This window comes from Dreissena polymorpha, chromosome 3 (genome assembly GCF_020536995.1).
Source record: "Dreissena polymorpha isolate Duluth1 chromosome 3, UMN_Dpol_1.0, whole genome shotgun sequence".
NCBI classification, from domain to species: domain Eukaryota; kingdom Metazoa; phylum Mollusca; class Bivalvia; order Myida; family Dreissenidae; genus Dreissena; species Dreissena polymorpha.
The window spans coordinates 108,175,300-108,190,669 of record NC_068357.1 but is presented as its reverse complement, the minus strand read 5'-3'; the positions used below and the strand labels follow the sequence as shown (position 1 = coordinate 108,190,669).

At 39.3% G+C, this 15,370-nt stretch overlaps 1 protein-coding gene across 6 annotated transcripts in view; it reads right to left on the bottom strand.

The window, feature by feature from the left end:
* LOC127870919 (protein spire homolog 1-like) overlaps window positions 1–15,370 on the bottom strand; it is a 78,707-nt gene that overhangs the window by 35,797 nt on the left and 27,540 nt on the right. The window lies entirely within an intron of this gene.

Sequence of the window (15,370 nt, the reverse complement as noted above, 5' to 3'; positions counted from 1 at the left end):
GAAGTGGTAGCTACAAATTCATGGATCATCAACAGTATTTGAAACAGTAGCAGCCCTATAATAATTGTCATCATCATCATCATCATCATCATCATCATCATCATCATAATCATCATCATCATCATTGTTATCATCCTTTAATTTATAACAATTAAATGAAATAGTAACCAAATAATTATTTACAAACAAAATCCCTTTTTTCTATGCCCAAAGAATAATGAATGTCCTGCTTTTTTCTATGCCTAAAGAATGATGAATGTCCTGCAGAATATAAGACATAAGAAAGATGTTAGTTTTCTTTAACGAAAAGACCTTAATTTGGTGCCGACCTTAATTTTGTTAGTTTTCCACGCTAAGTTTTCTAAAATTTGTGCTAAATTCACTACAACAACTATAAATTTTGAGATCATTTTAGCTACATTTTTTTGTATTTGCTAAGTTTATATTTAATTGACTAGTTTAGCCTACATGTATGAAAGAATGTTAAATAGGTATTTGGAGGATTTTCGCATGTCAATGCATATTCTTAATAAATAGGGAAACTATAAAAAGACTAACCACAAAAAATGTTCAGACGAGCCACATTACCTACTTTTTTGGCCATGTTAGCACAAACAAATGACTTTTTTGGTTTGGCCTCAAGGATATATGACATATTAAAATACTGCTTTTAATTTTTTGTATGAAATCCGTGAGAAAATTCCTGTTGCAATCTGAACAGATTTTCCTTACCGGAGACGCTCAAGGCTAATTTTAATATTAAATATAAACCTATTATTGATGTGCAATTACGTATTACCTTGTAACATCAAAATATGTATAATGAAATGATGCATGACCAAATAATTACATCAGGAGTGCATTTGGGAAACAAGAGTTCCGCGGTCGGAGATGACCGCATTGAAGCCAGATTTTTTATTTAAATGACAGGAAAGTACCTTTCGTGTTTTTGTCAATGCAATACTTAAATTACTGAAATATTGTTCAAAGGTCAAAATGAAATGTAAGTACTTTTCAAGGCATGAGCAAACCTTGTGTTATGTTTTGAATGCATGCATATACATGAACAACAAGTTTGAAGACTCTAGGTACAAGCATACCAAAGTTATAACATGGAATAAGAACTTTAACATTTTTACCTACCAAAGTTATAAGAACTTTAACATTTTTACATTCAAGGTCACAGTGACCTTGACCTTAGAATGAATGACCTTGAAATGACCAGTGGTCATCTAAGTGTGCTTGCAAACCTTCATGTCAAGTTTGAAGACTCTATGTCCAAGCATACCAAAGTTATAACAATTTTAACATTTTAACATTTAAGGTCACAGTGACCTTGACCTTCAAATGAATGACATTGAAATGACCAGTGGTCATCTTCTAGTACTGGCCAATCTTTATTTCAAGTTTGAAGACTCTAGGTACAAGCATACCAAAGTTATAACATGAAATAAGAACTTTAACATTTTTACATTCAAGGTCACAGTGACCTTGACCTTCAAATGAATGACCTTGAAATGTCCAGTGGTTACTTACTAGTTCTGGCCAACCTTCATGTCAAGTTTCAAGACTCTAGGTCCAAGCATACCAAAGTTATAACAACTTTAACATTTTTACATTCAAGGTCACAGTGACCTTGACCTTCAAATGAATGACCTTGAAATGTCCAGTGGTTACTTACTAGTTCTGGCCAACCTTCATGTCAAGTTTCAAGACTCTAGGTCCAAGCATACCAAAGTTAAAACAACTTTAACATTTTTATATTGAAGGTCACAGTGACCTTCACCTTCAAATGAATGACCTTGAAATGACCAGTGGTCATCTGTTAATCCTGGCCAACCTTCATGTCAAGTTTGAAGACTCTAGGTCCAAGCATACCAAAGTTATACCATGAAATAAGAACTTTAACATTTTTACATTCAAGGTCACAGTGACCTTGACCTTCAAATGAATGACCTTGAAATGACCAGTGGTTACTAACTAGTTATGGCCAACCTTCATGTCAAGTTTCAAGACTCTAGGTCCAAGCATACCAAAGTTATAACAACTTTAACATTTTTTATATTGAAGGTCACAGTGACCTTGACCTTCAAATGAATGACCTTGAAATGACCAGTGGTCATCTGTTAATCCTGGCCAACCTTCATGTCAAGTTTGAAGACTCTAGGTCCAAGCATACCAAAGTTATACCATGAAATAAGAACTTTAACATTTTCGAGCACGCCGCCACCCCGCCCGCCCGCCCGACAACATCAATCTATAAGCCGAGATTTTTTCGAAAAAAATCCGGCTAAAAATGTAATAAATTATAACTAACAAGCATTTAATGGCAGTGTATATAAAGCTGTACATCATTATTTTTACTAAATTTTCAGTTGTTGTTCCTTTTTTATCAAATTTGGGACCAAAAAAAACCAACATTATTCCCATAAAAACAGCTTAAATTTCCCAATTGAAAGTTATGCCCCCCCTCATTTTATTTTATTAAAAAATAATGTTAATCTCCCGATCAAGGTTTATAATTTCAGCCTCAGCAAATATATCATAAATCCTTCTTCTAGATTTTAAAGGCCCCTTCCCCCCCCCCCCAAAAAAAAAGGATTTAAAAACAAGGAAATTTCTTAATGTTTTAAGCTGACTTTGGGAAATTTCTTTTTCTTTTTAAGTTTTGTCAATAATTCTTCCCTCAAAATGGAAGGCCAGGCCTTTTTTCCAAATCAAGAAAAAAAGCCCCGATAAAGGACAAGAAAAAAAGAAATTACATAAACGTATGAAAACAAGTCCACCTTGAACAGAAATAGATATTATTCAACAGTTTTATCGTTTAATAATCTTCCCACAATTTTATTGCACTTTGCCCATAATTAAAATGCAAATGATATGCTTTCCTGCATATTTAATTCATTTTATTTATAAAAAATTGAAAAAAGGAAACCACAAAAGCATTCCAAATGATGAAGCTTAATTTATCATGTCATATTCACAACTGACGCATTCAAAAGAAAACTTTGTGTGGGCAATAAAAAGCAGTAAAATGAACAATAATGTATTTTCAATTATACTGTAATGTACTGGTGCAGCCTTTTATTGAAACTGATGATAAATGGATAGGAAAAAAATTAATGAATACATGTAAGAGTTCCTCACAAGACCAATAATGTGTTTTGTCATAAAATGCAGCAAAAATTAATAAGGTAAGATGCAGTCTGCACAGGCTAATCAGGAACGACACTTTCGGTTTCCATGGACTTTTTTGTCTAAAGGAAGCCTTGCCTAAATAAAAATCCAGTCTAGGCAGAAGTGTCATCCCTGATAAGACTGTGCAGACTGCACCAGTCTAGGCAGAAGTGTCATCCCTGATAAGACTGTGCAGACTGCACCAGTCTAGGCAGAAGTGTCATCCCTGATAAGACTGTGCAGACTGCATCAGTCTAGGCAGAAGTGTCATCCCTGATAAGACTGTGCAGACTGCACCAGTCTAGGCAGAAGTGTCATCCCTGATAAGACTGTGCAGACTGCATCAGTCTAGGCAGAAGTGTCATCCCTGATAAGACTGTGCAGACTGCACCAGTCTAGGCAGAAGTGTCATCCCTGATAAGACCGTGCAGACTGCATCAGTCTAGGCAGAAGTGTCATCCCTGATAAGACCGTGCAGACTGCACCAGTCTAGGCAGAAGTGTCATCCCTGATAAGACTGTGCAGACTGCATCAGTCTAGGCAGAAGTGTCATCCCTGATAAGACTGTGCAGACTGCACCAGTCTAGGCAGAAGTGTCATCCCTGATAAGACTGTGCAGACTGCATCAGTCTAGGCAGAAGTGTCATCCCTGATAAGACTGTGCAGACTGCATCAGTCTAGGCAGAAGTGTCATCCCTGATAAGACTGTGCAGACTGCACCAGTCTAGGCAGAAGTGTCATCCCTGATAAGACCGTGCAGACTGCACCAGTCTAGGCAGAAGTGTCATCCCTGATAAGACTGTGCAGACTGCACCAGTCTAGGCAGAAGTGTCATCCCTGATAAGACTGTGCAGACTGCACCAGTCTAGGCAGAAGTGTCATCCCTGATAAGACCGTGCAGACTGCACCAGTCTAGGCAGAAGTGTCATCCCTGATAAGACTGTGCAGACTGCACCAGTCTAGGCAGAAGTGTCATCCCTGATAAGACTGTGCAGACTGCATCAGTCTAGGCAGAAGTGTCATCCCTGATAAGACTGTGCAGACTGCATCAGTCTAGGCAGAAGTGTCATCCCTGATAAGACTGTGCAGACTGCACCAGTCTAGGCAGAAGTGTCATCCCTGATAAGACTGTGCAGACTGCACCAGTCTAGGCAGAAGTGTCATCCCTGATAAGACTGTGCAGACTGCATCAGTCTAGGCAGAAGTGTCATCCCTGATAAGACTGTGCAGACTGCACCAGTCTAGGCAGAAGTGTCATCCCTGATAAGACCGTGCAGACTGCACCAGTCTAGGCAGAAGTGTCATCCCTGATAAGACTGTGCAGACTGCACCAGTCTAGGCAGAAGTGTCATCCCTGATAAGACTGTGCAGACTGCACCAGTCTAGGCAGAAGTGTCATCCCTGATAAGACCGTGCAGACTGCACCAGTCTAGGCAGAAGTGTCATCCCTGATAAGACTGTGCAGACTGCACCAGTCTAGGCAGAAGTGTCATCCCTGATAAGACTGTGCAGACTGCATCAGTCTAGGCAGAAGTGTCATCCCTGATAAGACTGTGCAGACTGCATCAGTCTAGGCAGAAGTGTCATCACTGATAAGACTGTGCAGACTGCACCAGTCTAGGCAGAAGTGTCATCCCTGATAAGACTGTGCAGACTGCACCAGTCTAGGCAGAAGTGTCATCCCTGATAAGACTGTGCAGACTGCACCAGTCTAGGCAGAAGTGTCATCCCTGATAAGACTGTGCAGACTGCATCAGTCTAGGCAGAAGTGTCATCCCTGATAAGACTGTGCAGACTGCACCAGTCTAGGCAGAAGTGTCATCCCTGATAAGACTGTGCAGACTGCACCAGTCTAGGCAGAAGTGTCATCCCTGATAAGACTGTGCAGACTGCATCAGTCTAGGCAGAAGTGTCATCCCTGATAAGACCGTGCAGACTGCACCAGTCTAGGCAGAAGTGTCATCCCTGATAAGACTGTGCAGACTGCATCAGTCTAGGCAGAAGTGTCATCCCTGATAAGACTGTGCAGACTGCATCAGTCTAGGCAGAAGTGTCATCCCTGATAAGACTGTGCAGACTGCACCAGTCTAGGCAGAAGTGTCATCCCTGATAAGACTGTGCAGACTGCACCAGTCTAGGCAGAAGTGTCATCCCTGATAAGACTGTGCAGACTGCATCAGTCTAGGCAGAAGTGTCATCCCTGATAAGACTGTGCAGACTGCATCAGTCTAGGCAGAAGTGTCATCCCTGATAAGACTGTGCAGACTGCATCAGTCTAGGCAGAAGTGTCATCCCTGATAAGACTGTGCAGACTGCACCAGTCTAGGCAGAAGTGTCATCCCTGATAAGACTGTGCAGACTGCACCAGTCTAGGCAGAAGTGTCATCCCTGATAAGACTGTGCAGACTGCATCAGTCTAGGCAGAAGTGTCATCCCTGATAAGACTGTGCAGACTGCATCAGTCTAGGCAGAAGTGTCATCCCTGATAAGACTGTGCAGACTGCACCAGTCTAGGCAGAAGTGTCATCCCTGATAAGACTGTGCAGACTGCACCAGTCTAGGCAGAAGTGTCATCCCTGATAAGACTGTGCAGACTGCACCAGTCTAGGCAGAAGTGTCATCCCTGATAAGACTGTGCAGACTGCACCAGTCTAGGCAGAAGTGTCATCCCTGATAAGACCGTGCAGACTGCACCAGTCTAGGCAGAAGTGTCATCCCTGATAAGACTGTGCAGACTGCACCAGTCTAGGCAGAAGTGTCATCCCTGATAAGACTGTGCAGACTGCACCAGTCTAGGCAGAAGTGTCATCCCTGATAAGACTGTGCAGACTGCACCAGTCTAGGCAGAAGTGTCATCCCTGATAAGACCGTGCAGACTGCACCAGTCTAGGCAGAAGTGTCATCCCTGATAAGACTGTGCAGACTGCACCAGTCTAGGCAGAAGTGTCATCCCTGATAAGACTGTGCAGACTGCACCAGTCTAGGCAGAAGTGTCATCCCTGATAAGACTGTGCAGACTGCATCAGTCTAGGCAGAAGTGTCATCCCTGATAAGACTGTGCAGACTGCACCAGTCTAGGCAGAAGTGTCATCCCTGATAAGACTGTGCAGACTGCACCAGTCTAGGCAGAAGTGTCATCCCTGATAAGACTGTGCAGACTGCACCAGTCTAGGCAGAAGTGTCATCCCTGATAAGACTGTGCAGACTGCACCAGTCTAGGCAGAAGTGTCATCCCTGATAAGACTGTGCAGACTGCATCAGTCTAGGCAGAAGTGTCATCCCTGATAAGACCGTGCAGACTGCACCAGTCTAGGCAGAAGTGTCATCCCTGATAAGACTGTGCAGACCGCACCAGTCTAGGCAGAAGTGTCATCCCTGATAAGACTGTGCAGACTGCACCAGTCTAGGCAGAAGTGTCATCCCTGATAAGACTGTGCAGACTGCACCAGTCTAGGCAGAAGTGTCATCCCTGATAAGACTGTGCAGACTGCACCAGTCTAGGCAGAAGTGTCATCCCTGATAAGACTGTGCAGACTGCATCAGTCTAGGCAGAAGTGTCATCCCTGATAAGACTGTGCAGACTGCACCAGTCTAGGCAGAAGTGTCATCCCTGATAAGACCGTGCAGACTGCACCAGTCTAGGCAGAAGTGTCATCCCTGATAAGACTGTGCAGACTGCATCAGTCTAGGCAGAAGTGTCATCCCTGATAAGACTGTGCAGACTGCACCAGTCTAGGCAGAAGTGTCATCCCTGATAAGACTGTGCAGACTGCATCAGTCTAGGCAGAAGTGTCATCCCTGATAAGACTGTGCAGACTGCACCAGTCTAGGCAGAAGTGTCATCCCTGATAAGACTGTGCAGACTGCACCAGTCTAGGCAGAAGTGTCATCCCTGATAAGACTGTGCAGACTGCACCAGTCTAGGCAGAAGTGTCATCCCTGATAAGACTGTGCAGACTGCACCAGTCTAGGCAGAAGTGTCATCCCTGATAAGACTGTGCAGACTGCATCAGTCTAGGCAGAAGTGTCATCCCTGATAAGACTGTGCAGACTGCATCAGTCTAGGCAGAAGTGTCATCCCTGATAAGACTGTGCAGACTGCATCAGTCTAGGCAGAAGTGTCATCCCTGATAAGACCGTGCAGACTGCACAGGCTAATTAGGGGCAACAATTTACGAACATGCATTAAGCCCTATTTACCCAGAGCAAGGGTCAAATAGATTTCATACTCAGTTCTCCTTCAAAAAAAATTCTCTATGGTAACGCCTTTACAGGATAAGCATATTTGGACAGATAAATAGGGAACAGACTAACATTTGCCTTGATGTAATGAAAAAGGTTTTTGCCGTGAGATTGAGAGGTTTGATCGACTGTAGAGCGGCATTCTCGGGAGCTATCCAGAAACACCAGCTCCATTATTCACCAAACATTTCATAGACTAAAGTCAAAGAATCTTCTTTAAATTGGAATCTTCAAGAATAGCTTTCATTTTGAGTCAGTCTTGGCATTTACTAACTATATCAACATTATTCTTCATGTAAATTTTTTTTGTAATGACATGATCAGCAGTGCTAGCTGATATGTATTCAAACATTGAACGTATTTTTCTTGGTTCTAAATTGTTCTATTCTTTATTCTAAAGTCCATGAATGGGTTGAGGAATATGGGCTCAAGAACTATTTTTTTTCCCACAGTGTTTTTTTCACCATTTTGAGAATAGGGCCAGGTCACTTTGAATTGGGAAGAATCCAACATTTAGAAAACAAGAGCTGTCAGAGGACAGCGCGCTTGACTATTCGAGTGCTTGACAGTATAACGTAAGCCATGATGGGGAAATTGTTCATATTCAATAATTTCTTAGACGATCTTTCAAAAATAAGAAAAGGAAAAAAAAACAATTGGGGGGGGGGGGTAGGAGGGGTTGAGAGGGGGTAAAATGTAGGGTTCGGTCATTTATTAGATGATCTTTCAAAAATAAAAAAAGGGAAAAAAAAATTTTTTTTGGGGGGGGGGGGGGGTTGGGGGGGGGGTGGGGGGGGGTGAGAGTATAATGTGGGGTGTGGTCATTTATTAGATTATCTTTCAATAATAAAAAAAGGAAAAAAACATTTTTTTTTTGGGGGGGGGGGAGGTGGGGGGGGGGGAGGGGGCAGTGAGTCTGGGTTGGGGCGTGGGGTTTTGTTTGGGTGGAATCCATTGTGGTATTCAGGCAAGTGTTGTTTTGTCAAAGTATTAATAAAATCTGATCATAAAAAAATGGCAATTTAGGCAAAATGTTCAATTATCTAAGTATAAAAGGGGCCATAATTCTTTCAAAATGCTTGATACAGTTGTCTGCTCTTGTTTAAAGGTTGGGGTCATGATGGTAAACAAGTATGCAAAATATGAAAGCAATATGTCAAGGGACACAGGAAATATTTGGGGTAGTACGCAAACTTTAACATAGATTCATCAATAATATGCATGATAAATCTAAGTATAAAAGGGGCCATAATTCTGTGAAAATGCTTGATACAGTTGTCTGCTCTTGTTAATAGGTTGGGGTCATGATGGTAAACAAGTATGCAAAATATGAAAGCAATATGTCAAGGGACATTGAAAATAGTTGGGGTAGTATACACACTTTAACATTTGCTGCATATTCTAAGTGGAAAAGGGGCCATAATTATGACAAAATGCTTGATAGAGTTGTCTGTTCTTGTTTATAGGTTGGGGTCATGTTTGTAAACAAGTATGCAAAATATGAAAGCAATATGTCAAGGGACGAAGAAAATATTTTGGGTAGTACGAAAACTTTAACATTTGCACGCTAACGCAGACGAAGATGCTAACGCCGACGCCGAGGTGAGTAGAATAGCTCCACTATATATATTTTATATATAATAGTCGAGCTAAAAATGGGAAATTAGTGTTATTGTTGTGTTGGAAACAAATGCTTCACAACTGAGAATAGAAGTGTTTTTAATAATATATTTACCAAGGTTCAACTTATAGAACTGAGTGGGAGATGAACTTAATCTTAAGATTTATTTATTAAAAAAAATTGTTTGGGGGGTTGGACCTTTAACAGGGAATTTTAGGTCCCGATTGGGAAAAATATATACTTTCTTCATTGAGAATAGGGCTGCACACCGGCCCTGTAATTTAAACAAAAAAACACTGTCCCAGGAAACATAACAGGAATGTCTCCGACTCTCTTCAAACTGATGACTTTCAGTTCAGTCAAGCTAAAATAAAGGAGTATCAACACCAGAAAACATGTCTTCCCTCAAGAAATTAATAGGGTATTTGACAATCAATTTGTGCTTAATCGGTACATATAAGTACTTGCCAATATAATATCGATTGACCATTGATTACAGTGGCTCCAGCTGCATAAATATATCTCACTCTCACAAAGGAATTATTAATGGGTTTCATCTGTTTGCCGATATAATTATGGACTTCTTGCAGGCTGAACAAGTTCAGAAGAATCTATTTTTGGCAGACACCAGTAATAGGTCTTTAGACTGTACTGTACTATCTAGCCGTTAAATGTTATAAAAACCATATTTCTTTGAAGCAGGATTCAGAAAGCACTTCCATATACACTCAAGTCCCTAGTGCAATGCTCTTTTAACCCTTTACCACTTAGATACTATTTTCACGCATTTGTAGTCCTCTAGAATTTTATATTTAATTGAAAACCTTTCTTACTAGATTCAAGTATTAAAGGCTTCATCTCCAAGCTTTAGATACTGATGAGCAGCAAAATGTTACTCGCAGGCTGTTCTGGTTTTATGCTGTTTGCACATAAACATTTTCACTTTTCTTCTGAGTGGGAAAGGGTTAAATAAGGGATATAATTACTAATTTAGTGTCATTAAAAATTGCATATAAAAAGTGATGGATTCAATGTTACATGAGCAAAACACATTTGTTTCATTAAAATTATACCAATTAAACTTGTGGAACTTAAAAATGTAACTCAAGCAAAATATATATTTGTAAGACAGGTATGCAATTTAATACCTGATCACTTTGTCATATTGTCATATTGTATAGATTATTACAACCTTGAGAAACATTAGGACCATTAATTTTAGCAGTCTCAGTGGAATATGTCTTTTACCTCAGTGATTTTTTTTGCTTAAAATTACCGCAAATTTTCGGCTGCTTCCCAATCGCATAAATCAATGTTTTTTCCCAAAAAGCTGACCAAAATTCCAAAAAAAGCCCAACCCCCCCCATTTTTTTTTTTAAAGAAAGAAGTCTCTTTTGACTTATGATTTCTTAACTCTAGATCTCAACTTTTTATTTAAACATCCTACAAAATATATAACTTTAATTTAGTCCTTTTTGTTGATAAATAATTCCCAAATTTTTGCCACTTTTATTAAATAAAACAATCCCAATTTGACCAGATTCCTTTTCCCAAAATGTCTAGAAACAAGAGGGCCATGATGGCCCAGAATCGCTCACCTGACTCATTAAGATCAGATGAAAACTATGACCTCTATTGTCTACACAATGTTTTTCTATGATTTGACCTAGTGACCTAGTTCCTGACTCTAGATGACCCAAATACAATCCCAATCCAGATTTCATCAAGATAAACATTCTGACCACAGTTCATAAATATTGGATGAAAACTGTGACCTCTATTGTCAACACAAGGTTTTTCTATTTATTTGAACTAGATTTTTACCCCAGATGACCCAAATACAATCCCACCCAGATTTCATCAAGAATTCTGACCAAATTTCATAAAGGTTGGATGAAAACTGTGATCTCTAATGTCTACACAAGGTTTTTCTATTATTTGACCTAGTGACCTAGTTTTTGACCCCAGATGACCCAAATAAAATCCCAACCCAGATTTCATCAAGATAAACATTCTGACCAAATTTCATAAAGATTGGATGAAAACTGTGACCTCTATTGTCTACAGAAGGTTGTTCTATTATTTGACCTAGTGACCTTGTTTTTGACCCCAGATGACCCAAATACAATCCCAAACCGGATTTCATCAAGATAAACATTTTGACCAAATTTCATCAAGATTGGATGCAAACTGTGACCTCTACTGTCTACACAAACAAATTGTTGACGGACGGACGCACAGACACACGCAGGCACGCACAACGGACGCCAGACATCACACGATCACATAAGCTCACCGTGTCACTTCATGACAGGTGACCTAAAAATATGTGTCGGAGATAAACATGAACAGTTGTGGTTAAAATCCCATAGAAACAAAGGCTGTTTGTAAAACATGCATGCCCCCCTATATGGGCTATAAGTTGTAGTAGCAGCCATTGTGTGAATATGTTTTTTGTCACTGTGAATGGTGGTGGTGGTGGTGGTGGTGGTGTAGAAGTAGTAGTAGTAGTAGTAGTAGTAGTAGTAGTAGTAGTAGTAGTAGTAGTAGTAGTAGTAGTAATAGTAGTAGTAGTAGTAGTAGTAGTAGTAGTAGTAGTAGTAGTAGTAGTAGTAGTAGTAGTAGAAGTAGTAGTAGTAGTAGTAGTAGAAGTAGTAGTAGAAGTAGTAGTAGTAGTAGTAGTAGTAGTAGTAGTGGTAGTAGTAGTAGTAGTAGTAGTAGTAGTAGTAGTGGTAAAAGTAGTAGTAGTAGTGGCAGTAGTAGTAGAAGTAGTAATAGTAGACGTGGTGGTGGTGGTGGTGGTGGTGGTGGTGGTGGTGGTTGGTAGTAGTACTAGTAGTAGTAGTACTAGTAGTAGTAGCAGTAGCAGTAGCAGTAGCAGTAGCAGCATTACAAGACCAATACTTAAGAATGATCAAATGGGAAAAGGTAACATAGCACCAGCAGTAAATATGGGGCTCATTTACAGGTCAGATTTGGAATCTCTGCTGTAAAATGAGATTTTGAATGAATTAAAGGGAGGCAAATCTGTAATAAAAAGAACATGCATAAACCGTAGTTGTTTCCCTTGTTTGAACCATGCTAAATCCTTACAAGTTTGGAAAGAATTGGATGAAAAATTTGGACTTTATTGCATAAACACCATTTTCTCAATTCAAGGGGAGGTAATTCTGTACTTCATGGACCAATAATGCTCATTTTTTGTAGGGTTCGTGTCCTCATTGATATAAAGACACTGTGCAAATTTGGAAAGGATCGGACAAAAAATGTGGAAGATTTTTGAAAGTTTTCACAAAATAGGCAAAAACGAATAAACATGCAAAGTTCAACGAGCTCCTGCGGTCATGTTTTTTGACGAATCAAATTTCTTTGAACAACTTTTTCAGGGGAGCCCTCAAAGGTCATCCCTGTGAAATTTTTTGAAAATCTGATGAGCGGTTTCTGACAAGAAGATTTTTTAAGGTTTTTACCATATATGGTCATGGCGGCCATCTTGGTTATGCGATCAAATTTTTTTTAACAATTCTTTTGTCCCATGACCTAGGGATGCTCCACATGAAATTTATTTGAAATTGGCTCAATGGTTTAGTAGAAGAAGATGTTTACAAATTGTTTACGGACGGACGGACGGACGGACGGCGGACGCTGAGTGATCACAATAGCTCACCTCGGGCTATCGCTCAGGTGAGCTAAAAACCCTGAACATGTACTTATGAACAATTTTAATGCTGTTACTTATAATCATATTTATAATGCTAAATTTTTCCCAATTTAATTTTTTATCGCACTATTTTTCCAAATTTCATGTTTTTTCACGCTAGTTTTCCCAATTCAAATGGCACAGGCTGTAACAAATAAAAGCAAACAAGGGCTGTTTGTAAAACATGCATGCCCCCCATATGGGCTGTCAGTAGTTGCAGCCATTGTGTGAATACGTCACTGTGACCTTGACCTTTGACCTAGTGACCTGAATGTACCTATTAAGTTTCATGATCCTAGGCCTTAGCATTCTTGAGTTATCATCAGGAAACAAATTTACTGTTTCGAGTAACTGTGACCTTGACCTTTGACCTAGTGACCTGAAAATTAATAGGGGTCATCTGTCAGTCATAATCAATGTACCTATGAAGTTTCATAATCCTAGGCGTAAGCATTCTTAAGTTATCCGGAAACCATTTAACTGTTTTGAGTCACTGTGACCTTGACCTTTGATCTAGTAACCTGAAAATCAATAGAGGTCATCTGCCAGTCATGATCAATGTTCCTATGAAGTTTAATGATCCTAGGTGTAAGCATTCGTGAGTTATCATCCGGAAAGCATTTTACTGTTTCGAGTCACTGTGACCTTGACCTTTGACCTAGTGACCTGAAAGTTAATAGGGGTCATCTGCCAGTCATGATCAATGTTCCTATGAAGTTTCATGATCCTAGGCGTAAGTATTCTTGAGTTATCATCCGGAAACCATTTTACTATATCGAGTCACTGTGACCTTGACCTTTGACCTAGTGACCTGAAAATCAATAGGGGTCATCTGCCAGTCATGATCAATGTACCTATGAAGTTTCATGATCCTAGGCCTAAGCGTTCTTGAGTTATCATCCAGAAACCATCTGGTGGACGGACCGACGGACGGACCGACATGTGCAAAACAATATACAATATCTTCGAAGGGGGGCATAAAAAAATCACTGTACCTTCAAAGTGATAATGCAATATTATAAACTATATTTTAACTACAGATTCTCATTATCCACAATTGGTTTAAATAAGAGCAATAAGTTTTACATTCATCTATCCTTTCATACCAGAATTTTTTGTGTGAAGTTCTTGGAAAATGATATTGCTCATGACTACCTCCAGACTGATGCATTATAATGCATTATTAATGTTATCTTTTACCATTATAGACCTTGAGATGTTGTGGTTAAACGAGCGACTGCACATAGTTTATTTTTAGACATTACCTAAGTTTGGAAAGCGCCTTTGTAATTAATACCAGACTAAATCAACCTATCCCTTCAAAAATGGCATCATTAGACAATGGAAGACTGAAATGTGAACTGGTTGGATTGTAAAGTATTAAGTGTACACCAAATGGTGCAAATGGTGACATCTTTTCACATTCAGTACAATATAACAGGCAACGCCATCACCTATTGGCATTGTTTCCAAAATGAGAGTCATGAAAAAAATACATAAATAAAACATAACTAAAACGTAACACCATCATGCCATACCCTGTTTCCCATGTAATATAAAAAAATTTTTTTACACATGTGTAATATACTTTTTTAGCGTTTTCATTGGCTTAGTTTTCGTTTATTGACCAATCGCATTTTGTTATTTTGCTGAAATGACATTGCAACGTCAAATGACGTCACGAAATGTAAACAACATTCGGGATTTATCATTATGTTTGCGTAAATATTTATTTAATGTGCTCATTTAAAAGCATGTGATAAAAAAGATCTGACACTCGTTGTCATATCATACCATATTTTATTAAACTCGGCCAGGAAATTTTCGTCAAATTTCGCCAAAGGCTTGCTTACTTACAAAATTCCTGCATAACTCGTTTAATAAAATATGGTATGATATGACAACTTGTGCCAGATCCTATGTGTATAAAAGTACAGCATCCCAAACAAAGGTTTATATTTTAATTCGACCTTGCTATTTAATGTTGCAATCAATCTCAATTGCCCTATCAATGGAATCTATTGTCATAAAAGTGACAGCAGGATGTGAAATTAAACACTGGGGCATTTATCAGCAACAGCCCAGTTTCTATTTGAATTCAGATTGAAGCATCAAATTAATTTTTTATTACTAACACAGTGTCAGTAAAATTCTTCATCTATTATCATGATTATTGGTTATATAGTCGGGTAATCTTTTACGTATTTCTGGCCAGATATTGGTTCATATTACTGACCACTAAAACCTTAAATTAATATAAATTCAGAAAGCAGGGCATAACATCTTCAGCCATAAACTTCCCATATTATGTGGGTTCGAATTTCATTTGACTTTTTGCAGGAGTCATCTTAATTGAAATTTCTTATTGCCAGTATAAAGCAGCACATGACTCAAGAACAAAAATAGATGTTTGAATATGAGCTGTGCTCTGTGAAAAAAGGGTTAAATGCATGTGCGTAAAGTGTCGTCCCATTAGCCTGTGCAGTCTGCACAGGCTAATCATGGATGACACTTTCCGCTTAAACTTGATTTTTGCTAAGAAGAGACTTTCTTGAAACCAAAAATATCATAAAAGTGGAAAGTGTCGTCCCTGATTAGCCTGTGAGGATTGCGCAGGCTAATCTGTGACG